At 39.6% G+C, this 21483-nt stretch overlaps 1 long non-coding RNA gene and 1 pseudogene across 1 annotated transcript; one reads left to right on the top strand and one right to left on the bottom strand.

Moving 5' to 3' along the window:
- Nucleotides 1-634: 634 nt before the first annotated feature.
- Nucleotides 635-8420, bottom strand: LOC122172928 (uncharacterized). The gene is made up of 3 exons (XR_010601637.1): nt 8250-8420; nt 7769-7873; nt 635-1221 (listed from the first exon to the last, which is right to left on the bottom strand). It is a non-coding gene; the product is annotated as an uncharacterized LOC122172928 (long non-coding RNA).
- Nucleotides 8421-9636: 1216 nt separating this feature from the next.
- On the top strand, nt 9637-12386 carry LOC101938817 (zinc finger BED domain-containing protein 5-like; annotated as a pseudogene).
- The last annotated feature ends 9097 nt before the right edge of the window (nt 12387-21483 follow it).

Genomic DNA, 21483 nt, shown 5'->3' on the forward strand with positions numbered 1-21483 from the left:
ATTTCCACACAGTGGGTGAGTGACAATTTTTTTTTAACTGAGATTCCTAGCACAGGGTTGACACAGGCAATGTAGGGAGACTTATGCTGTCCCCTCCCCATTGAATCCTTGATTTTGAGGAGTGGAGGTGGGAGGATGCAGCAAAGCCAAGAGTGGGAGAGGGAGTAAACTCCAGCTGTTCTGGACTGTGGAACAGCTCCCTGGCAGTTGAGGGAAAGTTGCCCTAATTGAGAATAACTCCTTTGGCTGCTCTAATTATGCTGGGGGCCATTCCACCTCCAGAATAGCCCATCATTTGCCACCATTATCTCCTCACTCTCTGGGCTGTGCCTCCTGTACTGCCTCTCCTAGCAGTTGCAGCATAGTGTCCCATTCTGGGGTGCAATCCAGACCCACGACGAGTTGTGTCACCTCTTACCCTGTAACTTTGAGTGCCACACAATGCCTTTCCCCTGTGGCTCTCTGTCTGGGACACCCAGTCAGCAACAAGCATGCACTCTGTGTATTTATTGGGCAGCACTGGTCCAATGCTTTGAACCCTGGACCCTGTGTGCAATACCACAGATTTCCACTGGCTTCCATCAGCCTTGGTTAACAACTAGAATGGTGACTTCACACTCTCCCCAGCCCTGAATTTTCCCAAAAATGTGAATTCTGAAATATCTAGACCTATCCTGGAACAACCAGAGGGATAGTAACATTCATTGGCCTTTCAATATTTAACAGTTTATTACTTTAACTCACGTTACCAAACAGTTCAGTTCAAACTCAGCACAGGGTTAGTTTAGATTAAAAATAAAACAAGTTTATTAACAAAAGAAGATAGGCTTTTAAGTGGATTCCAGTATAAGAAAGAAAGCTAGAAAATGGTTCCCAGCAAATAAAAGTGAAAACACACATCTACAAATTGAAAACTTAATCTAGCAAGTTTTGGTTCAAGGCTTTGTTCTAGATGGTCTTTGTCTTCTAGCAAGATGGTGACTGACCTTCTCCTCAGTCAGGGTCTCTTCCAGAGGCCTAAAGGTGCTTTGTCTCCTTCGGTGAAGCAGATAACTTGAGGTTCTCTGCTCCTTTCTTTTATAGTCCTTTGAAGTGCATTCTGCTGAAGGTTACTCTTCAAAGAAAACTTTATCCAAGTAGTCGAGGGAAGCAACATAGAGTCTGGTGATGAAGGAGGCTCCATGTTCTTTCCATGCAGGGCTGTCCGGTTTTGAACATGTGCTAAAAATAACATACAGGGGGAAATAATAACTTTATATATAATATTGATACATGCATTTCACCACAATATTATTATCCAGTGAGTTATTAGTCTTCAAGTGATACCTCACAAGCCATATTTTATACAAAGATTATTACAATAGCGTGCAGGGTGTGAACACAGGGTGCTTTTGGTCGCACATGGAATCTGGCCCATTGTGTCTATACTTTTAGGATTTTGTACTGATGACCACCAACATAGTATCCAAATGCCTCCTACTTTAATTAGATTGGCACAGCAGGGTCCCTAGTGCACTTCATAGACTCCTTTGCTCTTCTCCCTTTCTTGGCTTGGGGTAGTTTCTGGTCTTGCATTTTTTGTGGGGAAGTGGGAGGGGAAGGTGTGACACACAGGCCCATTGGTGCCAACTGGCAAAGGATTCATTGTTCTTTACAAGCATCTCCTGACTGAGACCCGAAAAACTCACTACACCTAACATGCCGCTTGCATGGTATTTATCCATGAAAGGTAGTATGTGAGGTCTCTCCTGAAAGCTTGTAACTTATCGATACTCAATCATTGCAAAATGTCTATAAGGGTAATATTTAAGGAATAATTCAACTACGTTGAAAATCATGCCTTTATGGTCTTGGAGAGAAAGTGAGTCACTAGGAAATCATATGTCTGGTAATGACCCTTTCAGATGGGAGGGAGTTGTTACCCTCCCTGGCTAGCCAATTATGTAATACATTGCTCAGCATCCACCTTTGCACCAACCCAGAAAAGTCAATGGAAACCCATCAAAGAAACTATAAACATCAAAACCACTTGGGAGTGAAAAGGAATGATAGTAAGGGATCGCCCTCTCTGTGATTAAAGGCAAAAGACTGATTCAGTATATCACATGATGGAGAAAGACACTCTGGGTCCACTCACTGATGAGCAGGGATACTTCATGAAAGACTGGATCCTATTTCTGTGGGGCTAGTAAGCACTGCAAAAACTGAACTTAGGGATAGGAATCTACTTTATTAGATAGGAAAGGTAACTATTAATAAGTGTAGGCCTGACTCCTTGTTTAGGATTTTTTCATGAAACCGTTTGTTTCCATCACTCACACTTGTTTCTGTCCAAATCTCTATTCTTTCTTAAATAAATTTCTTATTGTTTGCCATAATTGAACTCATATGTTATGTGATATACAGGACCGATGGTCTAAGAGGTAAAACTGGTAAACTTGGATACACTGTTCCTTTGGGAACAGAGGATCTGGGATTTCTGTGGGTATCCAGTGATCAGGGGCTGGACACCACAGAAGGGCACTTTGAAGGGACTCAAGGGTGCATCTATTGTCAATCTGCAGGGCAAAGGCAGGGCTGGCGTGGCCCAGTGAAGAAAGCTTGCATAGCTGATTGTGTTAGGGAGCGAATACCCAACTGGCATAGGCAACACTCCTCCATGCTGGAGGCAAGTGGCAACAAGGTGAGTCTCAGCCCTGGCTGCCATGGGAAGCATCACAGAAGGGCACCTGATGCTGTAAATGTCATTCTGCGGATGGTGGCTTTATCAAAGAAGGTGTTGGAGCATGGAGTAGACACATTGGATTTGTCTAAGCTTTTCTGGAAATCCACTCAACTGGATCCCTCTTGGCTGAGACACACACCCCTACCCCCCATCCCATCCTTATTTCCCATGAAAAATAAAAGTTAAGGCTGCTGCATGGAGGTGCAAATTAAGCACAGGTTCTAGGCCACAGTTCTGGGGCTATCAGGTATTTACTTAATAGTCAAAGTGCACAGCTCTAAGCATTCTAACTATTTTAAATAATTTCATTGCACAAACATAAGTCATCTCATGGACTTCTATGCCCTGCCCAGATCTCTCTTTATGCTTTCTGCCTTTGACAGCTCAGAACCCTTGTGCCTGAATCTTATTAAGAGGTGGTAGATCTGATTTAATTATTTCTTCTTCACTTTTATTCTTTAGAGTTAGTTTCCTCTTGTGTGATGATTTCAGCCAGTCACCATCTAGAAGGCTTAAACAGTAATAATTCATATTAATAGTGGGTTCTATATTACATCTTATAGGAGGATCTCAAAGCACTTTACAGATATTTAAATAACCTCCCATGAGGCATGTATCATCATCATATCCATTTTACATACAGAAGTTTCACTTTACATGCCTTGAACATGGCTCAGGTACTTTCTGTGCTAGGAACAATAGATCCTGCAATGAAGTGCAGATTTTTGAGGAAGCCAAGCATTCAAGGACTGGTAATAGGATATAACTCAAATCCAGCACAGGTCAGTGTTATCAAAAGTCATTGCCATCTAGAGGGTACTCAGTGGCCTGTGTGAAATGAGCAGTCAGTCTTAGTCCACATCCTAGTGGTCATTGCAGTGTAGGCAAGATTCTGCAAACTATTCCAGCTGGGCACACCTCTGTGCCCTCACTGAGTCCCATTTGCTTCCCAGGTGCAGGGTCTGTATAGAGCCTCTTGCAGGATCAGGACCACAACCCACAACTGCTATTGGGCATTCTTTAAAGCAGGCTCAGCATAGTGGCCAAAGAACGACTAGGTATGGGGACTAAACAGTCCTCTCACCAGGATATGTGGTTCCCTGCAGATCGAAATTGAAGCAGGCTGCAGGCCAGTGGAGGAAACAGCCACTACCATGGCCTGTGCTGAATAAGTGGATACACAAGTGACTTCACGCTCCCTAGCTGACAAGCCTGCACCTTCCTGGAGCATTACATGTAGACAAGATGCTCTTGCAGCATGCCCTAAGTTCCCAGCCTATATAAAAAGAGGGCACTGGGGAGAAAATGTAATTCAAGAACATGTTTGAAAAGTGTAGTGTAGTAGAAGGATTAATAGAATGTTAAGTAAAAACATTTCTGGGGAATGTTAAGAGAAGCTTCAGACAAAAATGAATGAAAGGGAAATTATATTATACTGATGAGCATAGCTCTCGTGACAGAATATAAAATGGCAAAAAGGAAAGAGCAGGATAAAACTGAAGAGGTTAGCGGGAAACTATGGAAAAGAAGAGCACATAGAAGAGCCAAGCAAATTCAGATGTAATGAGGAGTTGGGTGGAAATCATTAAAATTATTTTAAGAAAAAAATGGCAAGGCAAAAAAATAGTACAGTGATAATTACAGACAAAAAGCAGCAAGAATAAAGGTGATGCCTGATGTAGGAAAAAATATAAAATAATAATAATAAAGAATCTGACAGATATGTAACTAAACTAACTCCTCAGTTTTAAATGTTGTTTTCCACAAGCTTTATGCTCATGGGGCCAGACACAGTTCCTCTGAAGTCAGCTGAAGTCTTTTCAGTGACTTCAATGGTCACAAGATCAGGCCCTTGGCTAGGAACAACTTCCATGTTCTACAAAGAACCCTAGACTACAGAAGAGCCCACGGCAGCAAAGAGGATCAGAAAGGATTCTTAAATATTCATTACTATTTTAAAGTCCTAGGGCCTGTCTTCAAGGGAGAAATTTTCTAACTAATTTCTAATTTTTTTAACGTTTTTAAACCATTTCATCTAAAACTATTGGAACCTTAGCATGGGCCCACTTTTCCTGATCTGGTTTACCACGAGGAAGAGGTGAGAGGGATGAAATTTATTGCAGACCTATAAAGTCAGCATCCAGTATTCAGCTTTAGCCAGTCAATGTCTTTGGAGCAAGCAGACATACAGAATTCATTCACAGATGGAACATTTACTTCCCATGCCTCTTCTTGCATTGCTACGCATGACCAGGAAAAGAAGCATGATTAGATGAGCTAATAGCTCTCTTCTGGCCTTAAAAAAAAAAAAATCTATGAAACTAAGAAAGAGGAAATAAATTGCATTTAATATCCCTTCAAAAGGAGCATTACCTTCTTCAATTTATCAACCTTTTAAATAACTACTTATTGAAAAATTTGGATTGGTGTTTAATCAGGTTCTTTAAGTCTAAATCAAAAATCCAGAATCTGTAGCATGCCTACATCCAAAACATTATTTTTCTATATAATTTAGTATTTGCTTGGCCAACAGTTATCACAATTATATATCGAACATCTGAATTTTTAAAACCTTTAAAGGCAGCAATTATTGATAAAGAAAAATGGAGATTTTCACAAGAAACTAATTTGGTTAATAAATAAGGCACAATTGTAGCTGATTTTTTTAGATAGAAATAACCTAACATAAGTATCTAGTTTGATTGTAGGCTTCTTCCAAATGCATCCTGCTAAACAAACATTATTATAACGAACGCAGGACACACATAATAAAGAAAATTATATTATGTTTATATTAAGTGAATTTAGTGTTCAGGACAGGTGCAAGATTTATGGGCATTATCCCTTAAACTTGTGGCACATTCGATTTTTGTCCTAACATTCAGTACAGAACATGTGGTGTTTGTTTTGATATTTACAAAATAAAATGAGGGCTTACACAGAAGGCATGTGGGCCCATATGGCACCGTTTTTTCCAGAGGAAAATATGTATCACTGACCCATTTGGAAGACTAAGGCCCCAATCTTGCAAAGACTGAGGCAGGTGGTTAACTTTACATACGAGTAGTCCCATGGAAGTCAAGTGTCAGTGTTAAGCACATGCCCAAGTCTTTGCAGGACTGGGGCCTAACAGATGGTCTAATATACTGCAGAGAATCACAAACCTGGCAGATTTGTTTATTTTTTTACTTTGAACTCTGGCTTACACAACAACAGTAACTAAACAATGAACAACATTATTCAACACTCATAGAAAAAGCTCAGAAAGATGAAACCCATATTTCGTAAACCTATTTCATATGGTTTCAATTTCTGTTAACCCCAAAGTTAAAAAAAAATCAGGCCACATGATGTCATGAGATTACATTTTGTTCATGATGTTTAGCCAAACAAGTAAGTTTTGGGTTGTTTTAATTTGTCTTCTTGTTTTTTGAGCCTTCAGGGTAAACTTAGGTCACAATTTCAAGCTTTTCCCTGCAACCACTGGGTTTGTAGTTCAGAGTATTTGACTGAATGCTTAGAACATGAAAAGGAATGGATGGATTTGGGAAGGAGACCATTTTAAAACAAGAAGGCCACTATGAGTGAGTATAGAAAGACTTGTGTCACTATGATAGCTTCGTAAGTCCTAGCTAAATGCATCTAGCAGGGAAACAACGATAATATGGGCTTTTTCCCCCCCCTAAAAAGGCTGAACCTGATACTGTCCTGCCAGTGGGCCTGAGCTCCTCGTCTTATGTGAAACCGATGAGAAGGGAACAGGTTAATTGGTAACTTCTAGAAGGTGAAAGCCTCATGAGTTGCCTTTCCCTCACGTCAAGGGGGAGAGGTTTCTCAAAGTGCTGCAGATAGTGCAGCTTGGGAAATCTATAAAGTATTAGCCATAAACACTGCTCCATAGTCCGTGGATACCACACGTTCAGGGGTGCTTGCAGGAACTCCTGCTGCCATGGGGAAAAAGGCAGGTTCCAAAAACATGATGTCCTTCACCTATCTCTGACTGGCCTGTGGATGACTGAGCAGCAGAGGAAAGTCTGAGTTCTGGAGCAATTCACACACAAGGAAACAATTGTGGGTCACAGAGGCATTCCAGTTTTAGCTCTACCCCTGCCTCTGCCTGATTTCCTACTGCTTTTGCTCTCCTCTGCCATCTTACAGGGAAGGGGCATCTGGATTATGTCCAGAGACAATTGAACAGATGGGAAACATACATAGAGGGCAAGACAGGCCTCCAGGGATGCAGGCCATATAGGTACCTAGATAGACCTATATGGGTTTGTACGATCTGTTTCAAGTGTTAGAATTCACTTTCCTTAATCTAATATAAAAGCAAAATGGTAGCGGCTATATTTTAAGAGATTAGGCAATTAGCTGCTTTATTGCAAGACGCCAAAGAGAGGGTTGATTTGCAAACTTGTCTCAGATTCTCTTTGCAAAGCTCTGTCAAAGTAGAAACATGTTTTGAATATGAATTAGCAGGACAAGTGATTCGTTCTGAATCAGAGATTTTTAGTGGGAATGCAGAGGATGCATGTTGCTTGGCTGACCCTCCATGGCAGTTGGCTGGCATCTTTTCATTTCAATCCATGGAAAGCAGCACCCCCACCCACACCCCTTCAGAGTTATGTAGGAAAAGGCAATATTCTTGCCGCTTGTCATTGCTTTATGCTATCTTTAGTACTTCACATTCTCCAAGGATATTTGGCAGCAAGTGTGTAGTATTAAATGAATGAATATTCATTGTAAAAGAGACTGTGAAAATGTATGTATTTGGGCAGAGGGAAATTGGTATGGAATGATGGCTTTGGCAATATGGTAACAAGAAGATGCGAGAACTGGCAGTTATGGTGGGATAAATGAGACCATATTTGTTATATTCGTGGCATACACTCAGCAAAGTTAGATAAAAAACATGAATACTCTGTTTGGAAGGTTGCAATGTAACACTACATTATTTGTTAGACTCCAGAATGATAACACAAGAACCCCAAAACAGAAAGAGACAAAGCAGGCTGCTCTCTAAAACACAGAAGCACAATTTACCCCACTTTACGGTAGGCTGGCTGGCTGCAGATTGACTGCTGCTAGACTCGGATTACACGCTTCCCCATAGAGCACTCCAGCCTGCAAGCTGGACCAGAAAAGCCCCTGAGAATTTAAAGTGATATCATATTTTTAATAGTTTTCAATATACCACAATACTGAAGATGTCACAGCTCAGAAGGGAACATACCACAAGCACTATGGAAACAGAAAGAATTGGAAAGAGCCTAACAGAGCTCCCATGTGAATTCATATTCCCCTTCCTGGCAGTCTTTTTGAGAATGGCTGGTTGCCTGCAACCCCTCCTCTCTCCCACAAAAATCTTAGAAGACAGCCAGCTGGGCCTCTCTCACTTCCTGAATGTCTGGAAGATCTGTCCAGTAACTGCACAGCTGCCCCCAACCTCACAGGAAAGATTTTTATGGAAACAGGCTGCTTGATAGCTACAATTCTGCAGCATCTCACATGATTCCATTTTTACCTCAGTCTCTTTCTTGTATGCAGTCATCAGAGCTCAATGTCCAGGTTCTGTAACCAGATGTTGGTGGCTGTATCAAAGAGATGCTAGGGAAGCTTGAACAGAAATCCCAAAAGGAAAATTATTTAGGTGTGAGAAATTACCAAAAAAAAAAAAAAAAAAAAATCTGAGAGGCCTACTATTTATTACCTCCAGACTGGTAGAGTGAAACCCAGTGCTGAAAAATGATATTGTACTCAGGAAAAAAACTGTTAGGAGACTACATGTTGCTGTTCAAAAATAATTTAAATGTCACTTACTCTGATCCCATCAGTATAGAAAAAGTCAAAATATATTACCATATTAAGAAAAATCTTTGTGTGTGTTTATCCAAGGCAGCAATACTCAACTCATTTCTCTTCATAACCCTGCAAGCAGATTTCTTCCAGGGTTTGAGTGGTGTCATGTCTGCAGCTGCAATTTGCTAATAGCTTTCCCACATATAATTAGTTTTGCATCACTGGAATTCACTCTGTTGGTTTGGTAATAAGCTTCTTACTCAAGTGCCTCTGGGTCACACACTTACATGCACTTTCTCTTCAATCTTTCACTGTGCTGTGAGGCCATCTTTCTGATTTTAACTGTGCAACCCTAGGAATGCATTGACATACCGTTGTTTTTTTTCCATGGTGGGGGAGAGATTGTTTGTTTGTTTGTTCTGGCACCCTAAGTAGTTTTGGTTCCCCCTTATTAAAGAAACATAGAAACATAAATTTAAAAAAAATTAAAAAGGAGGCAGAGATAAAAATGATGACTGGTGCCAGCTTATTTTGTGCATAAATCTGCTCATATTGAATTCATTAGAGCCAAGATTTTCAAGACCGGATATTGACCAAAGGAGCCTGTTCAAGCTACTCAGTACTTTGCACTTTTGAAAAATCAGGCGACTTACGTCTATTTCTAGGAATAGATTTAGGAGCCTAATTTTGAATTTTGAAAATGTTGGCCAATGTCTACTTGTCTGCTCGTTTGGGCTCTGACTGGAATCAATGGAACTATCATTGATTTCAAAGGGCTCTAAGCCAGGCCCATAATTTTTGTTTGCATTTAGATACATACTGAACTGACCAGTGGATCATAAATACCTAGAACAGTGTTTCTCAAACTGTGTTCCGTGGAACACTGGTGTTCCGCACGATGTGAATAGGTGTTCCGTGAAAGAATCATAATTTTAAAAAAGGGTCTTTAATTTTAAATTTGGCATATTTGAAGCATAGTTTACAACTCTTTTTGACTGACTATAATTTAACATAAAACTCTTTTTCCAGTTATTGATAGATCTCGTATTGAATATCATGGCATAAAGAGAACGGGGCATGCAAGCATGTTGACGTCTACCCCTTTTGGACACGTTTCAGTTAGTGACATCATACCCCTTCTGCTTGAGGCTGCGTGAACTGCAGTGGTATGCACACACCATTCTCTTTATGCCATGTTGAATATAACATATTCACTCAACACGTTCAAACCTGTGGGTCTTTACCGTGTGTGCGATAAGCACAACTAAACTAGCTTCCCTCGAAACAATATAAATATTTGTGACAAACAAAATTTGACAAAAATCAGTATTTCTAAATATTGTTACTAAACCTAATCACCATGGATTTGTGGCTAAAAGAAGGAACTTTGAAACGAAAAGCAAGTTCTTCTGGTACTCCAACTGTGGCCGAAATAAGCGAGCAAAATATTGAGACACTTCAAAGTGAGGATGAACAATCGCAGTCTTTTGTTGCCGAAAAATCTGTTAGTACTAGTGAGTTATCCAAGGTGAAAGAATTTCCACCGAAGTATATCAAAAAACAAGAAGAAGCAGGTGTTAAAAGACCAAAACGAAAGTATGATGAAAGTTATTTGTCTTTCAGTTTTATGTGTGTTGGAAATAAAGATGTTCCTGATGCGCAGTGCGTCGTGTGCAACAAAATACTAGCAAACAGTTCATTGGCTTCTGCTAAACTTCGTAGGCATTTGGAAACCAAGCTGAATACCAAGACAAAGATATCAGTTTTTTCAAGAGGAAGTGTGACTCACTTGGAAATTGTAAACTTTCGATGATTAAAATTGCTAAAACAAACAGACAACAAAAGTGCAACAAAGGCATCTTATCGAGTAAGTTACCGTATAGCGCTTGCCAGAGAAGCTCACACTATTGGAGAAACGCTTATCAAGCCTTGCACAAAAGATATTGTAATGTGAATGTTGAGCGAGCAGTCTGGTAAAAAAATTGATGCTGTACAGTTGTCAAATAATACTGTTGCACGCCATATTAAAGATCTTGCCAATGACATAGAAAAAGAGCTAGTTTGCCGCCTGAAAATTTGCCATGAGTTTTCATTGAAGCTAGATGAGTCCACTGACGTTTCAGGACTTGCTGTGCTACTAGTATTTGTTCGATATACATTTAATAATATTATTGAAGAGGACCTTCTCTTATGTGAATCTCTGCAAAGCAACACAACTGGAGAAGAAATATTCAACCGCATCAACAATTTTATCAGAAAGCATGAAATTAGTTGGGGAAAATGTATTGATGTATGTACTGACGGTGCTCGGGCAATGATCGGGAAGATGAAGGGAGCTGTAATGCAAATCATAAGTGTGGCACCTGAAAGCTCTAAGAGCCGTTGTGTTCTACACAGACAAGCACTTGCACTTAAAAAAAGTACCAGCATATCTGAAAATTGTGCTTGATGAAGCAGTACAAATTATCAATTTTGTCAAATCTCGACCACTTCAATCCAGGTTATTTAAAATTTTGTGTGAGGAAATGGGTAGTCAGCACAAAGCGCTTCTTTTACATATGGAAGTGAGGTGGCTATCTAGAGGAAAAGTGCTTGTGAGGCTTTTTGAGCTTCATAGTGAACTACTGGTATTCTTTACTTCAGATAATTCAGGACAAAAATTTAATGACTGTCTGACAAATTCCTCATGGCTAATGAGACTTGCGTATTGTTGTGGAAAAAACTACCATGCGTTGTGTTTGGATCAGAATCGCCTGAGGTCCCTTTATTTACAAGCATGCAAGGGGGGTTACCAGCGAACTGGCAGTCCCCCCCGAATACAGATTTTTCAACAGCTTTTATAGCAAAAAAACACAATTAATAATACACACTTCCTTGTTAACATTATTGCCATAATTGGAATAAATTTTCCATAAAAGGGAAAACAGCACAGCCAGCTTTCCTGTTTTTTGCAGTTTGCCCTTTTCGGTTACAAGCTTCCCCTAACACTAGCAGTGGGCAGTTATGAATCATAAGCCTGGTGATTATAGATAGTTCTGCTTTTGTACTTTTCCTTCACCCTGCCTTCAAAAACCCCCGCTCTCAAACAAAACCCTTCTTCCAATTAACTTGACTAATGATCAGGTCTGAACCAAAGTTCAGGCCTGAGTCAATCAAAGTTTAGGCCTGAGCAATTTTTCCACTACAGTACCTTGCAGATATTTTTGTAAAATTAAATGACATTAATCTGTCGCTGCAAGGAAAGAATGTGACCATTTTTACTATAATGGATAAAATTTCGTCATTAAAAAAGAAACTGGAATTCTGGGCATCTTCTGTAGAACAGAATAACTTCGACTGCTTCCCTACAGTACATGAATTTCTGACTGAAATAAATTCTACAGTCCATGAAGAAGTTTCCAGCACCATTTTACAGCACTTACGTGACTTGCAGACCTCTTTATTAGAATATTTTCCTACAGCTACTGATGATAATGCTTGGGTTCGAAATCCATTTGTAATTACAGCCAAATCAGTCGGCTTTACTGCACACGCTTATGAAAGCCTAACTGACTTAATTTCGGACTCTGATTTGAAACAAAAGTTTAAGGATCTTCCACTGAATAATTTTTGGAGCAGCCTAATAGAAGAGTACCCTAATGTGGCTAAACGTGCAGTTTGAGTGCTCCTTCCTTTTGCTACAACTTATTTGCGAGACAGGATTTTCGTATTATACTGCAACAAAAACCAAATATAGGATAGACTTGATGCTGCGCCTGACATGAGGATTCAACTTTCCAGGATTATTCCTAATATTAAGCGAATTTGTGATAGAAAAATGCAGAAACACCAATCCCATTAAATCCAAATTTGTATTTCTGTTTATAAAAATAGATTTTCTTAGTAAAAAAATAATTTGTTTGGTGTTTGTGTATATATAAAAAACAGTTTGTTTTAAGTAGAACGATGTTTTTAATTTTGACTCTTGCACTTGATTTTTGTATTACTTCATACGCACTTTCCAGTTAGAAATTGTTAGTTCAAGTTATTTTAGATTTGTATTTTTGCTTTGTTTTATAAAATAAAATATATTTGAGCATAAATAACACAATTTTTTATTTGAAAACCAAACGACTACAAAATAATATTTTAAGTGTTCCATAATAGGCTAAAAAGTGTTCCGTGGCCAAAAAAGTTTGGGAAACGCTGACCTAGAAGGATATTCCAACATTTTGGTTATCACTTTAAATCCTTCTCTTTCCTCTTCCTGCCTTCGCATTTAAATCACACCCTGGACTGAAGAAGAGGTGAACAGATTGCATCCTTGCAATGTGTTACCTTTTATTTTCACACTAATCTGATTTTATTCCCTGACTCCAGTGATAGGACTTCCTTATAATGTTCACTGACTTCTCTCTGGGACACTGAATACGGTTAGGATTTTCCATAGCTCTTCCATACAGAGCAATCCTAGGTTTTATTAACTTCAGGAAAACCTAAGGAAAAGGATCTCCTTTTGGTTACATCATCATTTTTTCCTGATCTTGTTAACATACTAACCAGCTCTATATTTATGGTAAGTATTCCCTAAATTAAGAATTACTTTTAAATGAAAGCAATGCTAATGTACAAAAAGAAAAACAATTTAATGTGGAATTTTGTAGATAATGAGTTACAGTACCTGCTGATGCACAAGGGAGATTAAATATATCTTTCCTAGAAGCCAGCATGACATTTCAGAGTTAAACCATTAAATATACCTTCCATGCTGATGCACCAGGGTAACTGAATTACAAGAAAGCTAGTATAGGTTATTAATATTTTAAATGAAGAGAGTAGTTCAAGTTGTTAGTTTTGTCAGTAGAGGTTATATAGTCAATATAAGTACTGCAGACTCCAAGGCTATCAAGCTGGTTGGGAAACCAGAAATTTCATGCCAGAAAATTATGGGTTTCCTCAGAACAATTAGAAATGAAATGAAAAAAATATTTTTGGTTGGAAAATAAACAATCATTTTAATTTAATTTCAGCTTAAAATGTCATTTCAATTTGGTTTTCAGAACCCAAAACATTTTATCTTGTTCTGATTTTCCCATCTGGAAATGAAAAATGTAATGGGAAAACTCAAACCACACTTTCTGATGGGAAAATTTGTTGACCAAAAATTTCAACTGGCTTTACTTAGAAACATATCAACACACATCTTATTTGATGCATGAATATATTTTGATTCAATATAACCGGATAGTGAATGGTTTGTGAGAACATTAGGGTAGATACAGTAAAAGGGCCCAGTTCTGTCAAACTCACCCATGTGAATAGTTCTATTGACTTCATGGGGACAACTCACATGCACAAAATTAACAACGTCTAGAATTCTTAGCAGAATTGGGGCCTGAGACACATTGGTTAAGTCATTTTAATTAACCAGTTTCCCATACCATATGTCTTATGTATTCAGTGAACTTTCACTTGCTTAGCTGAAGAACAGACCAGACTATATTATACATGTATGTTTTATTAATCAAAATTAAAATTAAAAATAAGAAATTACAGAGGGTAAAATAAAGGGGGTAAAATAAAAGTGTTTACAAGGTGTTTACAACCCAGTTCAAGAGAGCATGTGGGACATGCTGGTGCCTAGTGAACAGAGCATTGGACTGGGACTCAGGAGACCTGGGTTCTATTCCCAATTCTGCCACTGGCCTTCTGCGTGACCTTGGGTAAGTCACTTTAGTACCTGGTGTCTCAGTTTCCCCATCTGTAAAATGGGGATAATGATTCTTACCAGCTTTATAAAGCTCTTTGAGATCTGCTGACAAAAAGTGTGTTATAAGAGCTAGGTATTCAGAAAGTACTTAACTCATGCTTAAGATCACTCCTGAATAGGGATGGACTTAAGCACATGCTTAACTGCTTTCCTGAATCAGGGCCTATAGGAATCAATTTATCATGAAAAAAAATTACCATATGGTAATAAATCAAAACACAATAAATAAGTCTTATCACATAGCGGTAACCTTATTCTAATTCTGTATTACTCTAGGAAGATGTTTTTTGTTTCAACACAGACCTATGAATCCCTAGTACAGGTCCTTATCAATCTGCCATTCAAGCTCCATAACAATCAAAAGTTATGGGAAATTAAAGTAGCCTGATTTTCAAAATTTTATGGACATGAGGCCCCTTTAAAGTGTCTCAGATTGAGCAACCAAGAAATGGAGGCACCTAAAATCATTAGTTACTATAGAATATTTGTGCTATGCTGTTTTACATTTCTTCGTTTTTCACATTTCTTTTCTTTCTTGCAATCTACACAGTAAGCTAAAAAGAAAAAATTAATTTCTAAATATATGTACGTAACTTTCCAAAAAGTTACAGATGGTTACTGAATAGTATAAAAGATCATCAAGAAACTGGTTATTAAATTTAAATGTTGTGTGGTTTTGCATTTTTTACTACAGCTCTTTTAAAGATATTACTCAGTGATAGAGCAGGTACAGAGACAGCTCATAAATATTGAAGAATTAATTTGCCACAAGTACCAATTCTTTGAACTTCTGCCTTTTTCCTCTCCATGGGCACCTATGTCAACAGTTCCCAGCTACTTCAGTCTCTTACTTAGGGTACAGAAAAGGAATTTGTTTGGTCTTTGAAATACCCTGTTTTCCTTAAATCCCATTTTTTCAAATCACACATAAAATTCTTTTCCCTGTTCCCTCTCTTCTCTTCTTGTCCTCCATCCTTTTCTCTCTATTATCATTTGCATCCCCTACTTTCCTCAGATTTCTTCTGCAGACATGCTAACTATTCTATCAAATAACTTTAGGAAAACTACATTTTTTCAGATAAGTTAGTTTCATATTTACCTTGTGTAAAGATTACACTGGAAAATCTGTATTTTCTAGACCCATAGCATTTCTATATACTATTCTACTCTAGATATATTGACCTTTTACAGGGGGCAACAGATGTCTAAGATCTGGACTGTCCAGGAGAACACACGTTTTGAGGAAAAATCTGGGGCTCAGAGTGTGTTGGGATCAACATGCAAGTGATAACCAAGGTGGATGGAAGACAGAGTGTTGATGGCAAGCTCCAATATATGCAGATACTTAGGATGTGGCCTGTGGGTTGTTTCTGAGGGGACCAGTTTGGGTGTACAGCACCAAAGCATTGTGAGGCACCCAAAGCTGCAGGGCCAGGGCAGGTGGTGACACAGCCCCTCACTAGTCTGGATTTCCTCCAGGATTGTGATACTACCCCAATAGCTTAAACACACCATTTCTCAGATCTCCACCTGAAGGTGTGAGCCTTCTGGTTTAGCTCCTCAAAAGGCCAAATGGAAGGTGTAACACATGACATGTACAGACATGGTGCACAGTATTCTAGCACACTATTGATCTTTCTTTAAAAGCATGAAAAAATACACAGATGGATACAAAAATAATAAACCCCACATTCATTTCCCTGCTTCAGCTTCATTGCCACTCTAGAACATTTGTTGGGCTGTGGTCAGAGCTATCTGGGCCCATCCAGAGCACAACATGGGTTCTGAAACCTGGAGTCGTTTCTCCCCACTATGCCTTCTCTCACCTTAGCCGGTTCATCCCCTTCCCCTCTCCTGCCCAAAATTTCTTGTGTGGCTCCTTGAATCTTCCCTCCTGCTTTGTCACCTCTGTCTCTTTGTCCTGCTTGGGGAATTTCAACTCTCCAAACGCCAGCCCACTACAGATAAGCTGAAGGAAATGGCTTCTCCCAGCTATACCCAACCTATGTATTGACTGGTCCAAGTATAGTCGTTAAAGTTAAGTACTCTCCATTGCCCCTAGTCTGGTGGGTACGGCACATCGTTGCCAGCAATGGTGGATACACATGGACATAGAGGCAGTCCGTGATACAGAAATTTCATAACTTCACATCATCAACTAGAATTGATCAATTGTATGGACAGATTTCCCAAATTGTCACAATATGGAAAGAGCAAAATAAATTACTAGTTCATTTGAAATTGAATCTTTGAATGAGTTATGTGATTTTATAATATCTAGTCATTTGTTATTTTGTCCTACGTGTATAATTTTGCCAGTTTGGGGCTTGAGCCTACACCATTGAAAATCAAGGGAAGCTTTACTAGTTGCTAAAATGGGTGTAGGATCAGGTAATTCATTAGGAGGTCATGTTGGGTGTGTGTGGTGTAAATTGCCCCTCAGCAGCAGGACCACCAGGGTAGCACTTTTGTAAGAGGGCTGGGGAAACTTAGGTCATGCCAGTTGTTCTTACCCCCCTTGTTGCTCTTTTCCTTCTCTGTGCTCCCTTGTCCTCACCCATTCTCAAACCATTCAGAGCCAAGGGAGAGGCATCAAACCATGCAAAAAAGAAATGGGGATAGAATGTAAGGACCTTTGTTTCCAAAGAAACAGAACTTCACTATATGGGTGAAATCCTGGCCCCATTGAAATCAATGGGAATTTTGCCATTGACTTTAATAGGGCTATGATTTCATGCTAAGGCTTTCATTTTCTGTAGAATAACCATTAGGAGCAGTGGTATATATACATACTAAACAATCCATTTCCAACCCAGAATGTGGCAAAAACGAGAATATTTTTCAGTCGCCTGATTTCAGAATTCAACTGATAAATAACATTTCCCATCGCTTGAACAGTTGCAGCAGTTATGCAATTAATAAGCACTGAAGCTGCACCATCAAGCCTAGTACACTTTTTTCAAATCATATGTGAATGTAAAATCAAGGTAATCCAGGGTGAGATAATCACAAGAATTGCCATAGTATCAGTATTTAACCTACCACACCCCTTATGTTCCAGTCACACCAAATATATGGTAGGAAATTTGTCAATGAGAGATCTGATCTTAAGGAAAGTTAATTACTGAGAGTCATCATGATAGATAACTACTTTAAGAAATTATTACAAAGATAAAATCTATTTCTCTAGCTAAAATAATAAACTATCCTACATCAATGACTAGCAGCTCTGGAGAAATATCTTTTAAATTATACAATGTGCATGAGAGAGATTTTTAATATGCACTAGTCTTCCTGCTTAGAAAACTGGATTAATTATGTCATCTATGTAACATGCAATTGTACCCAAGAAATGCATTCTTAATAATTCAGATCTATACAGGTGATTCTTTACTCTCTACAGAAAGTTTGCAACATTTTCCATTCTGGACAGACTATTCACTGTACGTCACTTCTCTTTTTACATCGATAATTGAAAATGGAGTCAAACTATTATATATGAAGAAAGTTAATGATTATAGAGTGGTCCTGATAGTGCAATGGCCATTTAATTAGTGTACATGAGGAGGAAAACATTTAAATGCACTTAATTCATTTCTCTGACTAAAGTGAAATATGGAGGTAGTTATTTAAAGCAGCTGATATTTTCCAGTGTCCAAGACTTATGAATAGCTAGGTGATGCAATTCCATTTGAGCTTGCAAGCAGGACAAATAAGTGTTTCAATATATTTTCAGGGAGCCAGTACCATTTATGAATTATTTAGTAGAAATTCCAATAGATTCTATTAACATCTTTCAGATGGACTCTATTGCCCTAGTAGCATGAGTAGACTAAGGCCACTTTACTTCTGAATGAGAGCATCCATACAGGGGTATAATGTGCTGATATATTTTTGTCAAGCATGATCAAATTTATAAATAAAACATCATTGAAAATTTTATAGAAACTAAGATATTGGGCCACATTTTCTCCTACAGTATTGCCCCTAGGAACCACTCCAGCTGTGCAAAAAGCCTTTAAACCCAACAAATCCAGACAAATGGGGATTTTTTTGGCAGGGTAACCTCTGTGTGGCATGGGACCCGGCATAGCCAGCTCCTTTTCTGTCAGAAAAATTTTGATTTTTCCAGTTATCCAATAGGAAATTGATAATTAAATATTTAGTTTTGGATGTATTAAACTGAAATTGGAATGTTTTGTTTTGTTAAACTGACTCAAAATGTGTTTTGAATCATTGCTTCATGGCGATGTACTTTGAGCCCCATTCTCGCCTATGGGCTTTGTTCCCTGACTGGACTACTTCTCCATGTGCGCTTCCCTCTGAACAAGCTGTATGGTCCACCATGGGAGATGTAGTTTAGCCAGAGTGAGAGAATGGGGACATCTGACTCCTGAACTACAACTCCCATGAGGCAATGCACCAAAATAGTGTGACAGACCCAGACCAGTGGGGTACAGGAGTCTAGAAGAGGGCAAATATACTGGTCACTGGATGAGTAGTTTTCTGTTCCCTGAGTGACCAGAGCAGGGGCTGCACTAGAGTAATCAGGAACCTGCTAGAACCAGTTAAGGCAGGCAGGCTAATTAGGACACCTGGAGCCAATTAAGAAGAAACTGCTAGAATCAATTAAGGCAGGCTAATCAGGGCACCTGGGTTTTAAAAAGGAGCTCACTTCAGTTTGTAGGGGGGAGTGTGAGGAGCTGGGAGCAAGAGGCGCAAGGAGCTGAGAGGGTGTGCTGCTGGAGGACTGAGGAGCACAAGCATTATCAGACACCAGGAGGAAGGTCCTGTGTTTGGAAGGTGTTTGGAGGAGGCCATGGGGAAGTAGCTCAGGGAGTTGTAGCTGTCATGCAGCTGTTAGAGGAGGCACTATAGACAGCTGCAGTCCACAGGGCCCTGGGCTGGAACCTGGAGTAGAGGGTGGGCCCGGGTTCCCCCCAAGCCTCCCAATTGACTTGGACTGTGGGGTCTCCCAGAGGGGAAGGTCTCTGGGCTGTTCCCCAACCTACAGGGTGAATCTCTGAGGCAAGAAAATCTGCCAATAAGCGCAGGACCCACCAAGATAGAGGAGGAACTTTGTCACAATAGGAAATGAAGTTTAACGTGAAACTGACTTTAAATAAATTGTTTTGGGTCAGTTCAACAAAACATTGTGATTTCAGGAACGTCAACATATTTTGTTGTCAATCAAAAATGCTGAAATATTTTGATGTTTCCAAATCAAATTTTTTCCACAGTATTTTATTCTGTGAAAAGTTTTGATATGTCAACCTTTTGTCCCCCAAACAATGTTGAAATATTGGAATTTCCAACATCTCTGGGTCACCTGGCTCATTAATAATTGATTGGTTTCCTGCTGTAGCCGCATAGACTCCTGTTGCACCATTGCCTGAACCCGGGTGGCCTCCTGCGGCTTGTACCAGAGCTCTTACCACCTCCTCCATTGTGGTATAAAGCAAACAAACAAACCAATACAAAAAAAATCCAAAACCCCGGTGCACTTTTTTTAAACCTTTCTTCTGCCACGCTGTGAACGAAATCCCACCCCTGACACCGGTTGTGACAAAGCTCTGTCCTTGTCTCCGTGAGGCCTGCATTTCCTGATGGATTTCACTAGCCTCAGAGGCTCTCTGTGACCCTCCACTTAACCCTTCTCTCTCTAGAGACAAAGGTCACAGTCTACTGAGCCATTTTCATCATAAGCCAGTGAGGGAGGTGAGGAGAAGCTATCCTCCCTTCTACAGTCTCTGTGGTCTCCCAGTCTCAGTGATTAATTAAGGGGTCAAAGGGGGGGGGGAGCCCAGGCCCGCCCTCTACTCCAGGGACCCTAACAGTATCAGCTATGGTAGCTGACCTTTTAGGAACAGGACACGTACAATTCACTGGGCCACTTCCCCACAGCAGCTCCCACTTCCTCAAGCTCCACTTCACTCTTACCTCATGGCCTCCTTCCTTGTGCCTAAGATGGTGTATACAGCTCAGTCTCTCCAACGGCACAACTTCTCACAGCTCCTGACATGCGCACCCACCTGACTAACTGGCAGGCTTTTAAGTAGTTTCAGCCAGCCCCTGATTGGCTTCAGGTGTCCCAATCAACCTAGCATCCTCCCTACCTTCTGGAAAGCTCTTAATTGGCCCCAGGTGTCTTAATTGACCTGGAACAACTGCCATTTAGTTATCATGGTACCAGGGATTTGTTTAATCTGGGGCTAATATATCTATCTCCCACTACTTTTCTATAGCCATCTGGCCTTGCCCGGTCACAACCAATATGATCCCATTAACTTTAACTGGGGTTGCTTCGGTATACTGGGGGTTGCACAACTGTATGTGAGAACAGAATTTGGCCTAACAACATGTGTTACCATTGTTTGGTTACTAACTGCTGACCAGTGTAAAAGGGGGTGGGGAAGAGCAATCTATCCCTATATTAATAATGAAAAAGTTTGTTCATAAACTGTATGTCTCTAAGGTGTCACAAGTACTCCTCGTTCTTTTTGCTGGATAGAGTAGTAACAAATAGGAGATTGGGTAGAATACCTTTCAACTCTAATTATTTCATTAACAGACAAATAAACTCTGAGAACTGTAAAATGTATAAATTAAAAGGCCTATTAGATCATTTTCTCTTTCTCCATGTCAGTGCAGGATTACATTTATTACTAACATTTTGTCCAGCATAGTTTTAAATGTGGCAGGTAATGGGGCTTCCATTACTTCCTTTGAAAAGGATTCCTCAGGCAAAAAGATCAGACTAAATATGCTAATATGAAGGCTTTCCCTTAGATGCCTATTCTAAACTAGTCGTATAAGTTAATTTTTTGTCATTAATATTTCAATTGCATGTTCTTATAAGAATTCCATCACTGGAGCATGATGTAGACATTTTATGGTATTTTACCACAACATAGATAAGCTGAGTAGCCACACAATTACAAACCAGGAATTATGGCAGCAGTTTCCAAACTGCAGGGTGTGACCTCAAATGGGGTCACACCCTCAGCAGATGGGATCGCGGCAATCCCTACTGTGCGGACATCATTTTGTGTTGCACAGCGTGACCTCTCCTATACGGTGTGTGTGAAGTCACACTGCATGGAGGACACCATTTTGCTCTACAAAATGGTTACTGTGCATGACCCAGGCAACATTGTGTAGAGGACTCCATTTTGCAGAGCAAACTGGCATCCTCCATGTGGTGTGACTG

This window comes from Chrysemys picta, chromosome 1 (genome assembly GCF_011386835.1).
Source record: "Chrysemys picta bellii isolate R12L10 chromosome 1, ASM1138683v2, whole genome shotgun sequence".
In the NCBI taxonomy this organism is placed as follows: Eukaryota; Metazoa; Chordata; order Testudines; family Emydidae; genus Chrysemys; species Chrysemys picta.